This window comes from Podarcis tiliguerta (assembly GCF_965153285.1).
Source record: "Podarcis tiliguerta genome assembly, chromosome: 3".
In the NCBI taxonomy this organism is placed as follows: Eukaryota; Metazoa; Chordata; class Lepidosauria; order Squamata; family Lacertidae; genus Podarcis; species Podarcis tiliguerta.
The window spans coordinates 23,582,562-23,603,386 of record NC_139536.1 but is presented as its reverse complement, the minus strand read 5'-3'; positions in this window follow the sequence as shown (position 1 = coordinate 23,603,386).

The following is a 20,825-nucleotide window of genomic DNA, read 5'->3' as shown; positions in this document are numbered from 1 at the left end:
GTTTGCGGTTTATAGGAAGGAATTGGGTAATTCAGATCAATGCCGGTTCAGAACAATACATCTCGGATGAAGAAATTTAATAAATAAAAGAATAAATAGTAGTAGTAGTAGTAGTAGTAGTAATATGTCACACACTGAATTCAGAATCCTGAACCCTGGCCAACCAATTTACCATTTAAACATCAAAACAGTGGAGCATGTTTCAGTCTATGGCTGCTTATCCCTTCCACTGCCCCAACCTCTATTTTGCGGCTGGAACATGCATCTATTTTGATTTCCCCTTTTGCCCAGCAGAAGTATAAAATGTCTCTAGTAATCTCCTCAAATTAAAGGAACATGTGAATGTTTGAATTAATCTTAAAATGAGACAGATGATTATTTCATTTCAGTCATTTAAATCAATTATGCCCTATTAGAATAGGAACAGAAGAATAGATTAGAAGGCTATGCGTAGCGATCTGTTTGCATTTAACTGTGGTTGAATCCCCCCCCCCAACAGCTTCTTCTAATATCTCTCCTTTGTGATGTTTTAATGGATGCCAATTGGCTCTGCTGGGATGGAAATATACCACAATAGTTTGTTCATTGCATTAAAATCTAGGGGATATTGTTTCCTTCTCTGTACCCAACACTGCACGATTTTATGTGAAATTGGTTCGGTGCACACTGTAACTAATCAGATTTGTCTGGAGACAATCACCGCATCTTGTACAAATGTTTACAATAAATATATATGAGTTGACTGATGCTATCTTGCTATCCATCTCCGGAGACTTGTGAACTGATTCAAAACCAGCCCATTTTTTTTTTGTTTTTAAGGAAGGGGTCTTTTTAAATGCTGTTTCTAATCATTTGATTGAATAAAATATTTGCTACTTAATTTCATGATTCTGCGCAACACTTTGGAGGCAGCCTATGGGGACTTGTGTAAAACTGAAATCTGTTTTTATGGGGATAGTATTAGTGCATGGATTGCGCCTATGAAGACTAGCTTAAATCTCAGCCAACACAGGAATCCTGTTTAGGGCAGCAGTCAAATTAGCTTCAGCTCCCCTTCCGTAAATATAGAAATGGTATACCAGATTAGGACATAATGGCTATGCTCTGTCTCCATGGTTGGAGCCAGAAGTCATAGAATCATAGAATTGTAGAGTTGGAAGGGACCCAAAAAGTCATCTAGTCCAGCCCCCTTCAATGCAGGAATCCCAGCTAAAGCATCCATGACAGATGGCCATCCAACCTCTGCTTAAAAATCTCCAGGGAAGGAGAGTCCACCACCTCCCACCTCCCAAGGGAGTTCATTCCACTGTCAAACAGCGCTCACTGTCAGAACGTTCTTCCTGATGTTTAGCCGGAATCGCCTTTCTTGTAACTTGAATCAACGGAAGAAGAATGGCAGACAAAATTAATGGACTACGCAGAAGTGGATAAAATGACAGGAAGGATTCAAAACCTGTGGGATCAGAGATTTACAGAGGACTGGAAGAAATATACGAACTATCTGAAGAGCAACTGTAATCAACAAAATATGCTAGTAGGATTACAAGAAGTTTTGTAAGGAGAAATATATGAAATATTGCAAAGAAGAGAAAGAAGAGAGACATTAGTTATGAGATTTAAATGTAATAGTGAAAGTAAGGAATGTATATTAAGTGAAAAGATTGGAAAATTTTCAGATGCTCGACTAAATGAATGAGGATGCTCGACTAAATGAACCCCTGGCCTGCTCCAACAGACTCTTCTTGTCTTCTTTGGCGATCACTCATAGCCGAGTAAGATTGTCTTCCATAAACACGGTTTTAACAGTGACTCCGTAAGTGACTGTGGAGGCCAATTCCGGATCCACACGTACTTCCACAGTGGGGACATAGGTTTCCTGGTGGGAGTTGATCACAGTGAGAGTTTGCCAAACGTGTCTTCCTCTTAGCACGTTTCTCCCTTTCGTCCTGAGTCTGAGCATCTTCAAAGCCTATGACACCTTTGATAAAGGCTGTTCTCCAGTTGTAGCACTCGCAGGCCAGTGTTTCCCAGTTGTTGGTGTTTATACTACATTTTTAAAGATTTGCCTTGAGAGAGTCTTTAAACTTAATTGTTGACTACCAGCATAATGCTTTCCATTTTAAAGTCCGGAATAGAGTACAGTGGTACCTCGGTTTAAGAACAGTCCGGTTTAAGAACAATTGGGTTTACGAACTCCACAAAACTGGAAGTAGTGTCCCAGTTTGCGAACTTTACCTCGGTCTAAGAACGAAATCCGAACGGTGGAAGGCCACCAGCAGCGGGAGGTCTTATTAGGGAAGGCATGTCTCAGTTTAAGAACGGTTTCAGTTTAAGAACGGACTTCCAGAATGGATTAAGTTCGTAAACTGAGGTACCACTGCAGTTGCTTTGGAAGACGATAATCAGGCATCTGATCAACATGACCAGTCCAACGAAGTTGATGCTGAAGAATCATTGTTTCGACACTGGTGATCTTTGCTTTTTCCAGTACACTGGCATTAGTTCGCCTGTCTTCCCAAGTAATGTGTAAAAATTTTCGGAGCCACCATTGATGGAATCTTTTGAGGAGTTGGAAATGGTGTTTATAAGTGGTCTGTGTTTCACAAGCATACAGTAAGGTATGTATTCTTATGTCATGTTATGAAGGCACAAAGCCAGTGTCAGCTGTTGGGGCCCAGTGCTGCTACAGCCTCTGTGGCACTGATATGTTTGCTAGGCTCACCACACTGTTCTATCATGTTATTGCTATTTATTGTTTGTAAGCTGCTTTGGGATTCATTTGGATGAAAAGCAGCATAGAAATATAATGAATCAAATCACTGAATGGTTGCAAGCTACAATTTTAGGTTTCCCACATTTATGGTGCCATAATGTCACTCCATCACCTTGCCAACAAAGGTCCGTATAGTTAAAGCTACGGTTTTCCCAGTAGTGATGTATGGAATTGAGAGCTGGACCATAAAGAAGGCTGATCGCCGAAGAATGGATGCTTTTGAATTATGGTGCTGGAGGAGACTCTTGAGAGTCCCATGGACTGCAAGAAGATCAAACCAATCCATTCTGAAGGAAATCAGCCCTGAGTGCTCACTGGAAGGACAGATCGTGAAGCTGAGGCTCCAATACTTTGGCCACCTCATGAGAAGAGAAGATTCCCTGGAAAAGACCCTGATGTTGGGAAAGATGGAGGGCACAAGGAGAAGGGGATGACAGAGGATGAGATGATTGGACAGTGTTCTCAAAGCTACCAGCATGAGTTTGACCAAACTGTGGGAGGCAGTGGAAGACAGGAGTGCCTGTCGTGCTCTGGTACATGGGGTCACAAAGAGTTGGACATGACTAAATTACTAAACAACAACAACGTCACTCCCAGGCGTTATGGGAACTATGAGCTGGTAGTAGATGGCTGCAGACGTGGGCCAATTGATCTAGGAGGTGGCACCAGAGGGCCATTTGTCAAGGACCCTTCAACCTTAGAGCCACCCCTCTGAAGGCCGATGATTGAGCAAAATAGTTTGAGGTCTAGGTTTGGTAGTGGGCGTTTGGTAGGGAGAAAGTTGTCCCAAAAGAGAAAATGCATTGCCAAAAGGATACTGATTTTCGCAACTGCTGCATATGCTCATTCATATGTCTAGATACAAATTTAGGAAGAATTACTATAAATGTAAATGCAATACATCTCACCATAGTGGGGAAGACTGTGACCAGGTGGCCTGTGGGCCTGCTCAGCTGGGTGTCTGGGTGATGCTCTTAATGGGTGACTTAAAGGCCTCCCCTGCTCTTTCCCTTCCTTTGATTCTTTATCTTTAAACTGGATTTCCACAGCCCTTCAAACAGAGGAGTCCTTCAGACGGAGGACAGTAAAGCAGGTCACATAGAGGTTGCCTTGGAATCCTGTATGTCCTCTCTGCCTTGAGTTCCATAATGGAAAAGAGGCAGGATACAATGTAAGAAACAAACATTGGCCTCCTTTACAGCTGTGTTGAGCAATGTGGGGAGGAAGAAACCCCTGCCTAATACAAAGTGCTTCAAATGTATCCCAAGATCCTGTTAGCAGCTCAGCATTGGCAAATCCCCCTCAGCTGCTCTGGAAATGATTAGGAGAAAATGAATTAATTTCCCTGCTGTCTTCCGGATGTACAGAAATTAAACCAGACTCCCGATTAATAAATCCAGTTTTGGATCAGGCGCCAGGGAGACCATGTGGCAGCCTTTAGGATGCTAATGGGGCCATACTTACTAACTTGACACTTTGTGTTGCTTACCAGAAATAGTAGTGGTGGCAATGAGGACTCTATTGGAGGCTGCAGCAAGGTCTTGGGCAAGGACCTCAATGCAATCAGGTTTCTTCAATGCCTCTGGGGAAGCTGGAAAACATGGATGCTGAATCTCCCATGGTCCTAAGCTTCCACAGATGCACCACAACTATGTTGCTGTTTTCCAGCTGCGAATGTCTCCCTCCTTGCTGTGTCTGGGAAGTAACACCAAGTGTGGACTGTCAGTTTGCATTTCTTAGGGCAGAAAGTATAGATCTGATGTACAGAGATCTTTCCTATTCTGATTAATACAAGAGGATTCTAGAAGCTACTAGAAGCTTCTGTGTGTGAGAGAAGCAGGCAGAAGGGTCATGATTGTTTGGGTTATACCTTCTGGGAAGCTTGTTTGAACTAGTTCTCTTATCTCTTCCAGTTAAGGTTATACTGACTATAAATATAGGCCAAAAGGAGCCCTGGTTTTTCTTTTTCTTTCTCTTTCTCTTTCTCTTCTGGTATGGTGTTCTGTACATAGTATGCTTAGTGCTAAAATTTAGTCTTGTTATAAGTTTATAAATTTTGTAAGTGCTGCAACTGAATTTTTAATGGACTGTGCCAATCCTGAATGTACTGGATTTGTGACCATTAAGCTACATACATTTGCCTTCAGCACAAGTAAAGGTCTGCTGGATGAAATACAGTTGCCTCTGGTCTATTTTCGGAAACTCTGCTACTACGTGTTTAAGTTTTTTCCTCCACACGTATGACATGGACCACAAAGGAAAGTCTCCAACTTGTGACCTTGAGGATGCTATTAGTAGATTCCTGGGCTTGGAAGCCAAAAGGAAGTTCATCAGTATCCATTTCAGAATGGACGTTGTGCTAAACATTGAAGTAGGGGGCTATGCATGGAGTTGATGTCAAAAACCGTTCCTACGTATATATTAATACAGTGGTACCTCTGGTTACGAACTTAATTCATTCTGGAGGTCCATTCTTAACCCGAAACCATTCTTAACCTGAGGCGTGCTTTCGCTAATGGGGCCTCCCGCTGCCGCCGCACTGCTGCCGCACGACTTCCGCTCACATCCCACGGCAAAGTTCGCTACCAGGAGCATCTACTTCTGGGTTAGTGGAGCTCGTTACCTGAAGTGTTCGTAAGGAGGACAGTACATAGCCCAAGGTTCCACTGTAATGAACTCCATCCTGTGAACATGGGTTGTTACATAGCCAAAGCAGATTGGTGGGGATGGGTCAAGGTTTGTAGAAGTACAAAAAATATTCAGAAGACAAACTGTAGGAAAATTTCATAGCCACATGAGAACTGAGCAGGCTCACTGGCCATGGAATGCTGACCAACTTTTGGAAGTGAAAAAGAAAAACTAGGAGAGTGGGGAAAATGTAACAGAATATCCTGGAAAAGGGCAACACTCCGTACCATAACATTTTGCTGCAGGCCCAATTTCTTGCATGATAAAGCTGATCTGTTGTCAACCTCAATTCAACCTCAATTCAATGCTAACCTTAGCTCAGTGGAAAAACAGCAGTTTGATAGGAATCTAGGAATCCTGAATTAAGAAATCTGGGAGTCAGTAGGTCTGTACATATTACTGAAAGGTTGCCCCGGGTAAACAGGTGGTGTTATCAGTTTATGATCTATGGATCAAAAGGCAATGACACATTTTATGGCCCATGAAAGCACATCACTTGAAAAGCTGACCGGGGTGATGTTTGTAATATCCTGGTGTGTGGGCTTGATATCATTTCTGTTCTCAGTATGGAAAGAGATATGGAAATGTCTTAATAAATAAAATAAGCCCTGTTCTTATAGTGTGCGGGGAGCAGGGTTTGTCTCTTCACTTTCCCCGGGTGTCAATTTGGATTCTCCCGGTTTCTCTCTATCTTTTTTTCTTTCTTGGAAAGTTGCCTATGAGGCAATGCAGGGTTTGGTTTTTTAAGGGAAGCAAAAATAAAAATTAGCATAGGACAAAAGTGCACCATTAGTGTCAGGGAACTGCCATCGGCAGGACAGGAGGTGCCAAGGCTCTCTGAGGTAGAGAGAGACTTGACACCTGAAGAGGGAACCAGTAGGGGGCGAACAGGAACGTCAAGGGAAGGGGAGTCGGAGGAATGGCTCAGAGATGCTTCCAGTGAAAACAGTGGGGAAGTCTCAGGGCCCCCTATAGGAACACCCGTTCCTCGGCGGAAACTGTCACGCAGAGAGTCCAGAAGACGTGTTTCCGTTAAGGAGCTTTTATGTTGGAAACGTTTCCGAAAGCAGCCACTTTCGGATTCTGCTAGCGACTGACGCAGCCATGCTGGAGGGGCTCCGTCACAGGCAGAGGTTTGAGAAGCGGTTCAAACTCTGAGGGATTGCAATTTACACACAAGCAGCTCTTCATCCCATCACAGCAATCCGAAAGTCATCGACAGCTAGCTTGTGCCAGGGAGAGGCATCATGAGCGAACCAGCAGGAACCGGAGGGGCAGCTGGAGGTCCAAGCCTGGAGGAAAGGTATAGGACGTTGGAAATCCAGCTTGCCTTGCAGACGGCGAGGCTGGAAGAAAGGAGGGCTCAGGATGCAGAGAGGGGGAGGGAGAAAGCCACCCCACTCAACAGAAAGATGCCAGGATTGGTGCAGAAATTTGGGGGGGACCCCAGGAACTACCATGCCTTTAGGACAGAGATGCAATATGCTCTCAATCTGCAATTTGATGACTTTCCTGATGAGGAATCGCGAGTGGCTTTTGTAATTAGCCACCTCGAATCAGGGGCGAAGGACTGGGTTAGACCCTTGATGGCAGCAAATAATGAGATCCTAAAGGACGCGATGAAGTTTTTTCGTGCCATGGACCTGATGTTTTCCAGTGACATTGAGCAGGGAGGAGTGCGAAGGCAGTTAATGGCTTGCAAACAGGGAAACCGGACTGTCCGTGAGTACTGGACTGAGTTCACTATGTTGATTCATCGATTGGGGTGGGACTTGGCTTCTGAGCCCATTCAAATGCTTTTTGAAGAGGGTCTGTCTTCGTCCTTGAAAGATGAACTTTCCCGGAACCCCAGAGCAGAGTCTATGGACCAGCTGACTAAAGCCGCGCTAGCCATTGGAGCGCGCCAGGAGGCGAGGGCTTTGGAGAAGCGGGAGGGGAAAGGAGAACGTTGGAGGGAGCTCCGCATTCCAGACATTCCAGAGCAGCCTTTCCCGCCGGCAGAGCCGATGGAAGTGGGAACAGCGCGTGCGCGCACAGTTTCAAACATCGGTGAAGGGCGGAAGAAAGAGGGAAAGGGCGGGAAAAAATGCTATCTCTGCCAACAGCCAGGACACTTTGCCAGAGTCTGTCCACGGAGAAAGGAATGGCAAGGCATGGCAGGAGCTGTTGGGGGAGAGGAGGAGGAAAGCACAGAGCAGGTAAAAGCCAACGCCTGGCTGCCGTCGGGGCACAGCAGCCAGGCTCAAAAGCAGTGAGAGTGCCCGCACCAGAACCTCCCAGGCCTGCTCTAGTGATAGAGGTGTTGCTAGAGCTGCCAAATGGACACCCCCTACAGATCAAAGCCCTGCTGGATTCAGGCAGCTCCTGTAATTTCATGAGTAAGGAGTTCGCAGCTGAGCACCAGATACAAACCCTCCCCTTAAGTAAACCCCTGCAGGTAACCACGATTGACGGCAGAGAGCTGTTGGGAGGAGAAGTGAACCAACAGACTGTTCCCATGATAATGAGGGTGGCAAGACACACCGAGAGGATAGCGTTCAATGTGGCCACATTGGGAGGAGCTCCCATTATTTTGGGGATGAGCTGGCTGGCACTTCACGATCCTCTAGTGGGATGGCACCAGAGGGTGGTCTCCTTTGGGTCGGCGCATTGCCTGGAACACTGCAAGCAGGGGAAGGATCCAGGGGGAGCCAAGATCACCTTAGCTGGGATGGAGGTAATGAAGCAAGGGGAGGTGCCTCCGCAATATGCAGATCTGAGCAACGTATTCAGCGAAAGAGAAGCGGACAAACTGCCGCCGCATAGACCCTTTGACTGTCAAATCAACCTACTCCCGGGGGCTCAACTCCCAGTGGGCAAGCTGTACGCCATGTCAGACAGGGAGATGCAGGAGCTGAGGGAGTTCATTGACAAAAACCTGAAGAGGGGTTTCATCAGAGAGTCCCGAGCGGTGGGGGGCAGCCCAGTGTTTTTTGTGGACAAAAAAAACACAGATAAGCCGAGACTTGTAGTGGATTTCAGGGCCCTGAACGCCGTGTCGGAACCCCTGGCCTTTCCTATGCCCCGAATTGATGACATTCTGACCAGGGTGAGGAAGGGGAAGATTTTTACAAAACTGGACCTGCGGGGGGCGTATAATCTGATACGAATAAGGAAGGGGGATGAATGGAAGACCACCATGTTCACCCCTTTGGGAGCATTTGAATACCTCGTAATGCCCTTCGGTCTCCAAGCCGGCTCCGCATGTTTTCAAGCTTTCATCAACCACGTCCTGGGGCCGTTGCTCTACAAGAATTGTGTGGCCTTTTTGGATGACGTGTTGGTGTATTCGGAAAATGAAGAGCAGCATGTGAGGGACGTGAGAGAAGTGTTGGGCCGGCTGCAAGCCAATCAGCTGTGGGTGAAACTGGAGAAGTGCCAGTTTCATGCCAAGGAGGTGGAATTCCTGGGGTACCGCCTGTCAGACCAAGGATTGGCCATGGATCCAGGCAAGGTCCAGGCGGTGCTGGAATGGAAGACACCGAAAACCAAGAAGGATGTGCAAAGATTCCTGGGGTTTGGGAACTTTTATCGGAAGTTCATCAAGAATTTTGCACACTTGACGGCGCCCATCACCGACTGCCTCAGTAGCAAGAAGAAATTTGTTTGGACGGCGGAGGCGGAGAGAGCTTTTGAAGAACTGAAAAGGGCTTTCGCTTCGGAAGAACAACTTCTGCATGTGGACCTACAGAAGCCCATGAGGGTGGAGACAGACGCGTCAGACAGAGCGGTGGGGGCGGTGCTCCTTCAGCCGGGAAGAAATACGTCAGGGTGGAGACCGTGTGCCTTTTTCTCGAGGAAGCTGAATAAGTCCGAGCGGAACTACACGGTGTATGACAGGGAACTACTTGCCATTCACGAAGCGTTCCGGAGGTGGAGACATTTATTGATTGGGGCACAACACAAGGTGCAAGTGTGCACCGACCACAAGAATTTGGAGTATTGGAGAACAGCTCGAGTACTCAACCAACGGCAAGTGAGATGGGCACAGGAATTTTCCAAATTCCACTTTGAGATTTGTTATGTACCAGGCCCAGAGAACGTCAGGGCGGACGCTCTCTCACGCAAACCAGAGTACTTGGAAGGGGAGGGGGCAAGCGAAGAAAGACATGTCATTCCTGAGGACCGCTGGGTGTGTGGGGCGGCGCTGGTGGGGAGACGAGAGCTGGTAGAAGAAACGGAAACTGACGAATATGCCCAAAATAAGCTCAGAGGCCTCAGGGGAGAGGGTGAGAGCCCGGAGGGTTTTGAAGAAAGAAATGGGGCATTGTATTACAAAGGAGCACTGTATATACCAGAAGGTGAATTGAGAGGGAGGGTACTCAAGCAGTTGCATGATAGTCCCACGGCGGGACATTTTGGACAACACAAGACCATGTGGATGGTCACCAGGGAGTTTTGGTGGCCCAAGGTGAGGGAAGATGTAAAGGAGTATGTAAGAGGGTGTGACCAATGCCAGAGGGCCAAGGGGGAAAGAAGGGCGCCGGCAGGGTTATTGGAACCACTACCCACGCCAGAACGGCCTTGGGAGGCGGTATCAATAGATTTTATGACGGATCTGCCCAAATCCAAAGGGAAGACGGCCATCATGGTAGTAGTGGACCTGTTAACTAAGATGTGCCACTTTGTAGCATGTTCACATGCAGTCACAGCGGAAGAAACAGCGAAGTTGTTTGTAGAACACGTCTTCCGGCTGCATGGCGCCCCCTTGAGGGTTGTCTCGGACCGCGGGAAACAATTTACTTCCAGGTTCTGGAGGAAGCTCATGAGCTTGCTGCACGTGGAAGTCAATTTTTCGACGGCCCGGCATCCGGAAACCAATGGGCAGGCGGAAAGAGCAAATGGCATCCTCCAACAATATCTGAGGTGCTATGTCAATGACAGAGGGAATGATTGGGTCGAAAAGCTGGCGCTGGCAGAATTTGCCTACAACAATGCGGAGCATGTGTCCACAGGGATGAGCCCCTTTTTGGCCAATTACGGGTGTCACCCCAGGGCATTCCCGGGGGAGGGGGGCGAGAGATGGAGCGTCCCAGCGGCCGAACAGTTTGTAGAAGAGATGGAAGCTATCCATCGTCAGCTTCAGCTCAACTTAGAAAGGGCCAAGGCTCAATATAAGAAGCAGGCAGACAAGAGCAGGAGGGAAGGTGAAACCATAAGGGTGGGGGATCAGGTGTGGTTGTCCACCCAAGGGTTGCCGTTCAAAGGGGGTTGTAAGAAATTAAGACCCAAGAGATTGGGACCCTTTGAGGTCATTCAGCAGGTCAACCCAGTGGCTTTCAAACTCCGGTTACCCAACCACATGAAATTGCATCCAGTGTTCCACAGGTCATTACTGTCACCGTACAAGGGGGGAGGTGAAGAGGAGCACACCAGGGGACCGGTCTTGGAGGAGAGGGAAAGCAGTAACCATGTAGCGGAAATCCTCGATTCCAGGTGGAAGGGCAATCAGGTGGAGTATTTAGTGGCGTGGGAAGGGGAACCGGAGTCAGAAAACACCTGGGTGACTGCAGAGGAGGTCAATGACGAGGTTTTAACAGAAACGTTCCACCAAAGATTCCCGCGGAAACCACAGCCGGTAGCAAGGTTTAGAAGGGAGTATTTCGGCACCACAGACGAGGAAGAGGAACTGGAAGGATTCGCGGAGTCGGAGTTGGAAGAAGGAACGGACTCAGATGACGAGGAGTACCGAGAGACTAGGAACCACAACGAGTGGAGAAAGGTGTTCGAAACTTCAGACGATGAGGAAGGTTCCTTCCGGGGTTTTACCTCCTCACAACCCGTAGGGGAGGAGACGGGAGGGGGTGAAGGGGGCCCTGGAGGGGAGGTGGATGTCAGGGAACTGCCATCGGCAGGACAGGAGGTGCCAAGGCTCTCTGAGGTAGAGAGAGACTTGACACCTGAAGAGGGAACCAGTAGGGGGCGAACAGGAACGTCAAGGGAAGGGGAGTCGGAGGAATGGCTCAGAGATGCTTCCAGTGAAAACAGTGGGGAAGTCTCAGGGCCCCCTATAGGAACACCCGTTCCTCGGCGGAAACTGTCACGCAGAGAGTCCAGAAGACGTGTTTCCGTTAAGGAGCTTTTATGTTGGAAACGTTTCCGAAAGCAGCCACTTTCGGATTCTGCTAGCGACTGACGCAGCCATGCTGGAGGGGCTCCGTCACAGGCAGAGGTTTGAGAAGCGGTTCAAACTCTGAGGGATTGCAATTTACACACAAGCAGCTCTTCATCCCATCACAATTAGCAAAGGTCAAAAGTTCCCCAACATTTGTTTAATTCTATCTGCATTTACTTGCGATTTTTACATAGCATAAGATTCAAAGCAGACGGTTTTACTCATTCTTGTTACTATAGATTATTTCTCCAGTGTGAGTGGTTCCTAGGTCTTGTAAATAGCTTTACACACACACACACACACACACACACACACACACACACTTGCATACTCTGATTTGCTTGTAAAAGTATGAACATCATTAAATCAGGTATAAATAAAAAGATATGTTATTGGAAAAATAAAAGGGTATCTACAAAGGCAGAAAGTTACCGCTCTGATTGTTGTTTTTTAGATCAGATCCAACCAAAATGCAATATATTTTAATGAACATACATATTTTGTAATCATCCACAAGTTAAAAGCAAGAATACGGCAATAAAAGTCTTTAAACAATCCCCCACATCCTTTGATTTATTGCCTAGTGATTTTTTTAATGGTGTAAGTTCAAGACTTGTTTGACTGTAAGTGCTTCAAGGATTTTTACAGCTGAAATCTTTCATATATTTTTCATAATTTCAAATAAAGATCTAAAATCAGCAATGACCTGGAAGTTGCCTTTCTTTCTTGGATCTTCCTGCAATTCATATATAAACCCCCACAGAATATTTGATGCTTTATGACTCAATAGCTATGAAATACTATAGGTCACGATGCCATATTGTTCAGCTTGGCACAGAACACATTATTTCCCATCATCTTTAAAAGAAACCTGAATTTTTACATCTTCATGGGAAAGTAGCCAAGAGAGGAAAATAACCTAAGCACATTCTATTCCTGTTCACAGCAACAATGTTTGAGAAGCAAATTATACAGAGTTTACTGAGCTGGGGGCATTTTGAAATGTCTGAGTGTGTGTATGTCCACATATTTAGCAGTTCAACATTGTTTCACACACAGAGAGATATCTTCTTCATTGATTTCTCCTCTCTTTATTCTGATTTTGCTCACCTATTTTAGCAATGTAGAAGAGGCATGTATAACTGGCCATGCACAAATCTGTCATAAGTTTGTAGAAGAAAAATGCACAGGGCTCCCCCCCCCCCCGGTAACTGAGTAGATTGGCCGTTATGAGTGGAAGAAGCTTGTGTACATTGTAAACAAGGTTTAGATGACATATTGCAACAGGGAGGAATAATTAAGAAACGGGTGTTCTCTGCTGCAGAATACTTGCAACTCATGTGGAGCATCAATCCCAAAATAAAACTATTTTAAAAAATCCTAATCTAATCTGCTATTTTGGGGGTGGGGCTTGTTTCCTCCACCTGACTTCCCCTTCTTCACCAAATGGCTGATTACCACTTATGCTCTCCACAGAGAGGGAGTGAGCTTTTTCTGCCCTTGGGACAGGAATATTTTAGCAATTGTGACTGTAATGAAGAGTTTGAGGCAGTGATGTTTGTTTATACACCTATAAATCAGGGGTAGCTGCTGCATGACTAATATTAAATAATAAAAATAATTTTTTATTTATATCCTGCCTTTCCCTGTTTAAAAACTGGGCTCAAGACAGCAAACAGCAAATATAAAACATTGATTAAAATGCGACTTGAAAACAGCATAAAACAGCAAATAATACAACATAAAATGCAGCATCAATATCAATAAAATTCAAAAATTCAGGGATCATTTTTTTGGGGGGGGGGAAACCCCAGTCAGTAGACATCGAACGATCACCAGGGCTAACTGGCCAAGTAGGCCCTACTAAGACTAGCAAGGAGGTTTGTGAATAAGAATTTAAATGTGGGGTCCCAGAAAGGGTTTCTTCAAGAGGAAAGGGAAAAGGGAATAGAAGATCAGGCTAATTCAAATTGAAGGCCAGGAGGAATAGCTCTGTCTTACTGTCCCTGCAGAAGGAGATCATGTCCTGCAGGGCCCTAGTCTCATAGGACAGAGCATTCTACCAGGTTGGAGCCGTCACTGAAAAAGCCCTGGCCCTGGTGGAGCATAGTCTGGCTTACTTAGGGCCTGGGACCTTTAAGCTATTATAATTTATGGACCTTGGGGTCCTCTGCGGGACATACCAGGAGAGGCGGTCCCATAAGTACGAGGGTCCTAGGCTGCATAAGACTAATACACCGAAAGGTGAGTGGATTGGAACCTCTTCCCCCACCACTACATTAGCCATTTTTGACCAAAGGTTGAGTGGAGTAGAACCCTTCTCCCTACTTTTTCTCCCCATGCTGCAATGTTTGGGGTACTTTTCTTCCAGTTCAGTTCACAACCAGCTGTGGCACTGGACTGAGATGAGAAAGGCGTGTAGAGAGATAAGACATGATGGAGGGGAAGGATTCAGCAACCCTCACCCATAGGCACCTCGTGAAGGGCTGTAGCTCAGTGGTATAGCATTTGCTTTGCACAAAGAAGGTGCCATGATCAATTCCCAGCATCTCCAGGGTGGTTTGAGAGAGACCCTCTATTGGAAAACCCCAGAGATCTGTTGCCAATCAATTCAAATCTAGGTAGACCAATGGTCTGACTTAGTCTAAGACAGTGTGCTATGTTCCCGTGCAAAAAAAATAAAATATCACTCCCATTCTATTTTATGTTTATGCATGACTGTGACAAACACGTCTGGCTAGGCCCTTTGTTGGTTGCTAGTTAAGTTTTGAAAGCTGTAAATCCAAGTTCCTTGGGATATATACACTGGCGATTGCAGGATGTTAGGAAATACAAGGATTCCTCCCACCTCTCCTCAAATAAAAAGATGTCAATTTAATGGCAAAGGATCTGGAAACAGATGTTTCATGCAAAGAATGGAGGCTGTGTCATTCCTTTAAGGCTTTCAAATTCACTTCTTGTCAGATGGGTTGGTTAAGAGAGAAAATGAATGAGCTGTGCTAAATTTTATTACTCCACCTTCTGATGTGGGAACCCTTTGCTCTAGGAAGAATCCTGAGCATTGCTCAACCGACTGAGGCATTCCTGTTGCAATATTATTTAGAAAGTGTTTAGGGATTAAAGTATGGGAAGATATTTGTGTTTTGAATCACACTCATATAAGAGGTCCAGGTCCAAGAGCTGGACCATAAAGCTGGACCATAAAGAAGGCTGATCGCCGAAGAATTGATGCTTTTGAATTATGGTGCTGGAGGAGACTCTTGAGAGTCCCATGGACTGCAAAAAGATCAAACCTATCCATTCTTAAGGAAATCAGCCCTGAGTGCTCACTGGAAGGACAGATCCTGAAGCTGAGGCTCCAATACTTTGGCCACCTCCTGAGAAGAGAAGACTCCCTGGAAAAGACCCTGATGTTGGGAAAGATGGAGGGCACAAGGAGAAGGGGAGGACAGAGGACGAGATGGTTGGACAGTGTTCTCGAAGCTACCAGCATGAGTCTGACCAAACTGCGGGAGGCAGTGAAAGACAGGAGTGCCTGGTGTGCTCTGGTCCATGAGGTCACGAAGAGTCGGACACGACTAAATGACTAAACAACTAAACAACAACATATAAGAGGGGGATAGGGAAGATTGTTACCTACAGGTAGCCACAGCCAATTGAATAAAATCATTAAGAAAAGCAGAAATGAGGAACCGGTGATGCTCTGGAAGTTGTTGGACTACAACTCCCATCATCCGTAGTCATGCTGGCTGGGGCTGACAGGAATTGGAGTCCAACATCTGGAGGGCTACAGGTTTTTGATCCCTGCTTTAAAAGAAGGAGGCATTGGCATAAGTGGATCAGTGTGTTTGGCTTGATGCGTTATAAACTGATCCAATGTATGGGTATTAGTATTAATGAAAAATAAGCTTCCATCATTGAGTTGGCCTGCTAATCCCTATGGACATCATATAGAATATGGGGGAAATGGGAAAAGGTTTTAGCCCCAGGACTGTCACCTATAATTCCGATGCAACATCCTTTCTTTCAAAATGAAAAAAAAAGAAAAAAATGTGAGGGTATGGAAAAACACCATTTATATTATTTGAAAGATTATCATAGAAAGGGACAACTTCTTACATTAGCAGAGATGCAAGTACGTTTGGAAAATAATCAATTTTCATGGCTGCTAGAATATATATTGAGATCATTTCTTACAAATACACAAATTAAAAATGAAACTACAAGGAAACTAACATAATATGAAAAGCTAGTAATAAGAGATAGTATAATGACTAAGGGATTGCTTTCCCTTTTATACAAAACCCCACTGAGAACCAATTTTGCCCCCAACAAAAATCTAAAGAGCTGGTGGGAATTAAATTGGACTATAAACATTGAAGAGGTAAATGGAACTATTTATGGACAAAAACACTATATAAATCTTTGTCAGCAACTACTAGGGAATGTTCACTAAAAATTGTACGTGGATGGTGTTTAACATCAAAGCCCATTGGCTCTCCTTTATGTTGGAGAGGATACCAAATTATAGGTACATACCAGCATATGTGGTGGGAATGTCCAGAAATCGAATGATTTTGGAAGGAAGTTTTTAAAGAGGTATCTCAGATTACAGCTCAAACAATCCCAATAATCCCAGCATTAGCCTTACTTAATTTATATACTTTTTAGTATATAAATTATACTAGTATATTTAGTATATAAATTTAGATATGGACTAAGTAAGAAGTAAGGCATTAGTAATACGTTTATTAACAGCTAGAATGCTAGTAACCATAACTATGGAAACCTTGCAATTAATAAACCTTGCCGGTGGTATAATATACTCTGGCAAACAGCCATAATGGAAAAGCTGTGGCAAAAATTGAAGGTGGCAAGGGGAAAGAGAAAACGATATAATTTTTAGATGGTATGGTGTGGTTTTCATTAAATATACGAATGAAACAACACGTGGACGTGAAATATTGGCAGCAACCGTTTTAGGCGTATCCATACATCATACTGAACCTGGAAGTGAACCGAAAATGTCACAAAAGGGGGCAGAACGGGGTAGGGCAGAAGCACAACAGGATGTTTGCAGGCTTTTTCAATGGGTGTTCCAATTATACATGATTTCATACATGCAATGACCTGGAACACAACCCCCGTGCAAACAGGGAATTGCCTGTACCTACAACATATTTTGCAATATGGCATAGAATAGCAGGCACTACTCATTAGCCCTACCCCATTCTTCCTACTAGTCTGAATTTTCCAAGCTGATTTATTGAAGAACTCATTCTACTGGTTTACTGTAATAATCTCAATAATAATAATAATAATAATAATAATAATAATAATAATAATAATTTATTATTTATACCCCGCCTATCTGGCTGGGCTTCAGTGACGTAAAATAATATGTTTAGTGACCCTTTTTTTTGTTAGTCATGCCATGTTTTATTATTTATGTGCGTGCAATTTTGTAACAAGAAAATATTTTTTATATCCACTGTTGCTGTTGCTTCTGATGAAGGAAGCCATTAAACTATGGATTTGACTTGTTTTTAGATCTCTCAAAGGCAAAGTCGCAGTTGGTTTACCACATAATTTTCAGTGGCCGTTGACATTTGCTTAATTACTCTCTCGCGCATCCAAATACGAACTTTTTGTCCAGGGCTGAACTTTTAAAATATAAATTGTGAATGTTTTATTTTCAGAAGGTATGAGAAGCAACAGTGAGCATAGTCTTTCATCAAAACTAAAGGTGTGGAGGCCTGGTGAGATTTTCAAACCCAAATTAATCATAGACTTTAGCAGAAGAGCAAAGGACAAAGAATTCAGTAATGGATCTGTTTCTTGTTTGATGAGAGTCTACTGCCACAACTAATAGAGCGCATGTTGTCTACACATAAAGCAGAAATGCCAAAGACTCCTTTTACGTTCAGGCTTCCTCAGCCACCTACCTCAGAGTAGCTCCACCGCACACAATGCAATTGCTCTAGAGTAGCATTTGGGAGGTGGTGGTTTGGGTGAATCAGGTTACTTTAGAGCCATCTGTGCTATCTCCCCGCAAATTCTTACACTGTAAATAGCTGTTTCTGAATCCTCCCAGACTACCATTGCGCCTGCTGTCATGTCATTTTGGAGACGAGTACCATGGAAGGAGGGAGATATGATATAAGGCAGGGGTCATCATCTTGGGAGTGATAAATGGTGGAAATGCAAGAAATGCAATCACCAATGGATAGCTGGAGGAAGTGTTAACTTTCTCCCCTTAGAATGGTGCTTTTAAACAAACTAGACTCATGGTAGTTAAAAAGACTTTTAGCAGCTGATGTGATATCACGATCATGGCTGCCTACATACCATACACTGAAAACACATTTCCTCCCCAATGAATCCTGCTAACTGTGGTTAACCCTGCATACAGCTACAGTTCCCAGAAACCTTAACAAACTTCTGGGAGGAATTTGATGCCGTGCTAAGGCAATTTCTTCCATCAGGGGAAGCATTTTGTTTTTTTGCTTTTTGCTTTTTTCATTTTTTGTATTTTCGTTTGTATTTATACTTTTCAAATTTATACATTTCATTAGTCTTACAATCCATTTATCATTTCAAAAATTGACTTCCTTTCCCCTCTTTCTGTGGTTCCTTAAATTTATTTTTTTCACATTCAAATTCATTTAACTTGCTCATTTAGTTATCTACTATAAATATAGACCCTTGTAAAATTGCAGGTTATTAAAATAATCCTGCTAATGTTTACAATTTATCTGTAAATATTCAATAAACCATTTCCATTCTTTTATTAAAAAAGTTTGTTGCCTTGATATCTTTTTCTTCCAGTAAGTTTTGCCATTTCTGCATACTTCCGAAGTTTTTGTATCCGTTCTTCCTTTACTGGGACTCAGGGCAAGCATTTTGGCTCGCCAGATGGAACAATCATCCTCTTTGCCCCCCACCCCACCCCACCTGCTGTTCTGGGGGCTCTCCCAAACCCCGCAGAACCACACAGGGTGAGGATAAAATGTTGTGAACCGCCCTGAGATCTATGGATGAAGGGAGTTGTGATGGGATGATGAGCTGCTTGTGCGTAAAATGCAAGTCCCTCAGAGTTTGATCAGGTTTTCAAACCTCTCCCTGTGACGGAGCCCCTCCGGCATGGCTGCGTCAATTGCTAGCAGAATCCGAAAGTGGTTGCTTTCGGAATCGTTTCCAACATAAAAGCTCCTTAACGGAAACACGTCTTCTGGACTCTCGGCGTGACAGTTTCCGGCGAGGAATGGGTGTCCCTATAGGAGGCCCTGAGATCTCCCCGCTGTTTTCGCTGGAAGCGTCTCTGAGCCATCCCTCCGACTCACCTTCCCTTGAAGTTCCTGCTCTCCCCCTACTGGTTCCCTCTTCTGCTGCTACGTCTCTCTCAACCTCAGTGAGCCTTTGCCCCTCCTGTCCTTCCGATGGCAGTTCCCTGACAGGAGTATACAAATTTAATAAATGAATGAATGAATGATAATAATAATAGATAAATAAAATGGGTAGAATGAGAACCATGTACCCCTTGAGCCCGTTGGAGGAACGGTGGGATATAAATGCAAACAACAAGAACAGCAGCAGCAGCAGCAGCAACAGCAGCAGCAGCAACAACAACTCTCAGCGGTGGTGGTGGGGAAATGTGAGAGTTGGACCATGTGATCTCAGGGTCCCTTCCAACTCTACAGTTCTACAATTCTATGATCCATAGGATATCTGCATGCCTGAGACTGTCACTCATCGAACAATCAGTCCATTAACCATTCTGTTGCTTAATCTCCATTCTGTTCAAATGAGAAGATTCTCAGTTCAAATGGAGAATTGAACTTTGATATCTGTTTAAATCCACGTGGCTTTTCCTTTTTCTCCCTCCACCTTTTTCACTTTCAGCTCACAGCGCACATATCCTTCCTGTTGCTTGTCCTTTGCAACACAGGTGTATTATGTTTTGTTTCAAATATATTTGTATATATACAAGATGTAATGATGCTGATGGTCTTTATGCCGTACGCCGCTTAGAGATGTTTAAAATATCGAGCGCTTTCTAGAAGCATTTAAAATAAAGACATAAAGCTGCTTTGGCAAGTTTCTTTCCTTTTATATCGTCGCTCCCCTGATGAAAATGCTTTTCTCATGGCTTTGCCTTCCCCACATGCAGAGAAGTGCTGCAAGTTTTTCTCAGGCGGGAAAGGCTGTTGGAGCCGTTTCTCTGAAATCTGAACTCACCCCCACCCGCTAGGGGCCCTTTTGCTAACTCCTTGTTAATCGCATGTGAAGGATATTGCATTGGCCTTTGTGAGCAAAAGAATGAGCAGCCAGGAGGAGAGCCTCTTGCTCTCCCGTATCAGTGGACTGGAAAACAGGTTTAGTCCCAAGTCTGCAGAGAGCAAGCCCTGGTGTCAGCTGTCCGTCTGTCGAGCATCTGTCTAGAGATGAGGGCTTGCTTCATTGCCATTGGATATATAAGTCATGCAGCCTTAGGTTACCATTGTAATGGAGCACATCCTCGACAGCTGAGGCTGTTCTCTGTTGCTCATTCAGCAGGCCAGAACTGCTTTAGCCGGAGAGCTCCGGGGATTATGGACTCCAAACAGCTGTCTGCGGCAACCTCGATTTATTTGCTCTAAATGGGAACTTGCTTTTTTTTTTTTGCCAGCTAAATCAAACTTTATCAGACAGTTTTATGGTTGACTGTTAAAATCAAATGTGTTTTGTTGAACAGTAAACACTTTGTTGCCATTAGGAAGCGATTATATAAACAAAAGGCATCCACAAGCGCACAATAGGGTGCTGTGCAACAGGGCTGTTGGAACAGTACACGTCTCTTTGCAGAACTGGCCTTGCTCTGGGGAAAGGATATGCTCCAAAACAAGTCTGAAAAATGACAAAGGAACTCATATCCTCCAAATAATAATAATAATAATAATAATAATAATAATAATAATAATAATATTTATTTATATCCCGCTCTCCCCAGCCGAAGCCGGGCTCAGGGCGGCTAACAACATTAAAATAGTACAACATTATAAAAACATTATAAAAATTAATTAAAATCAAAATTGATGGCAACCATAAACTAAAGTTTTGTAAAGATGGCAAAAGGAGGGAGTCAGGCTGCGCCCTGACCAAAGGCCTGGTGGAACAGCTCTGTCTTGCAGGCCCTGCGGAAAGATGTCAAATCCTGCAGGGCCCTTGTCT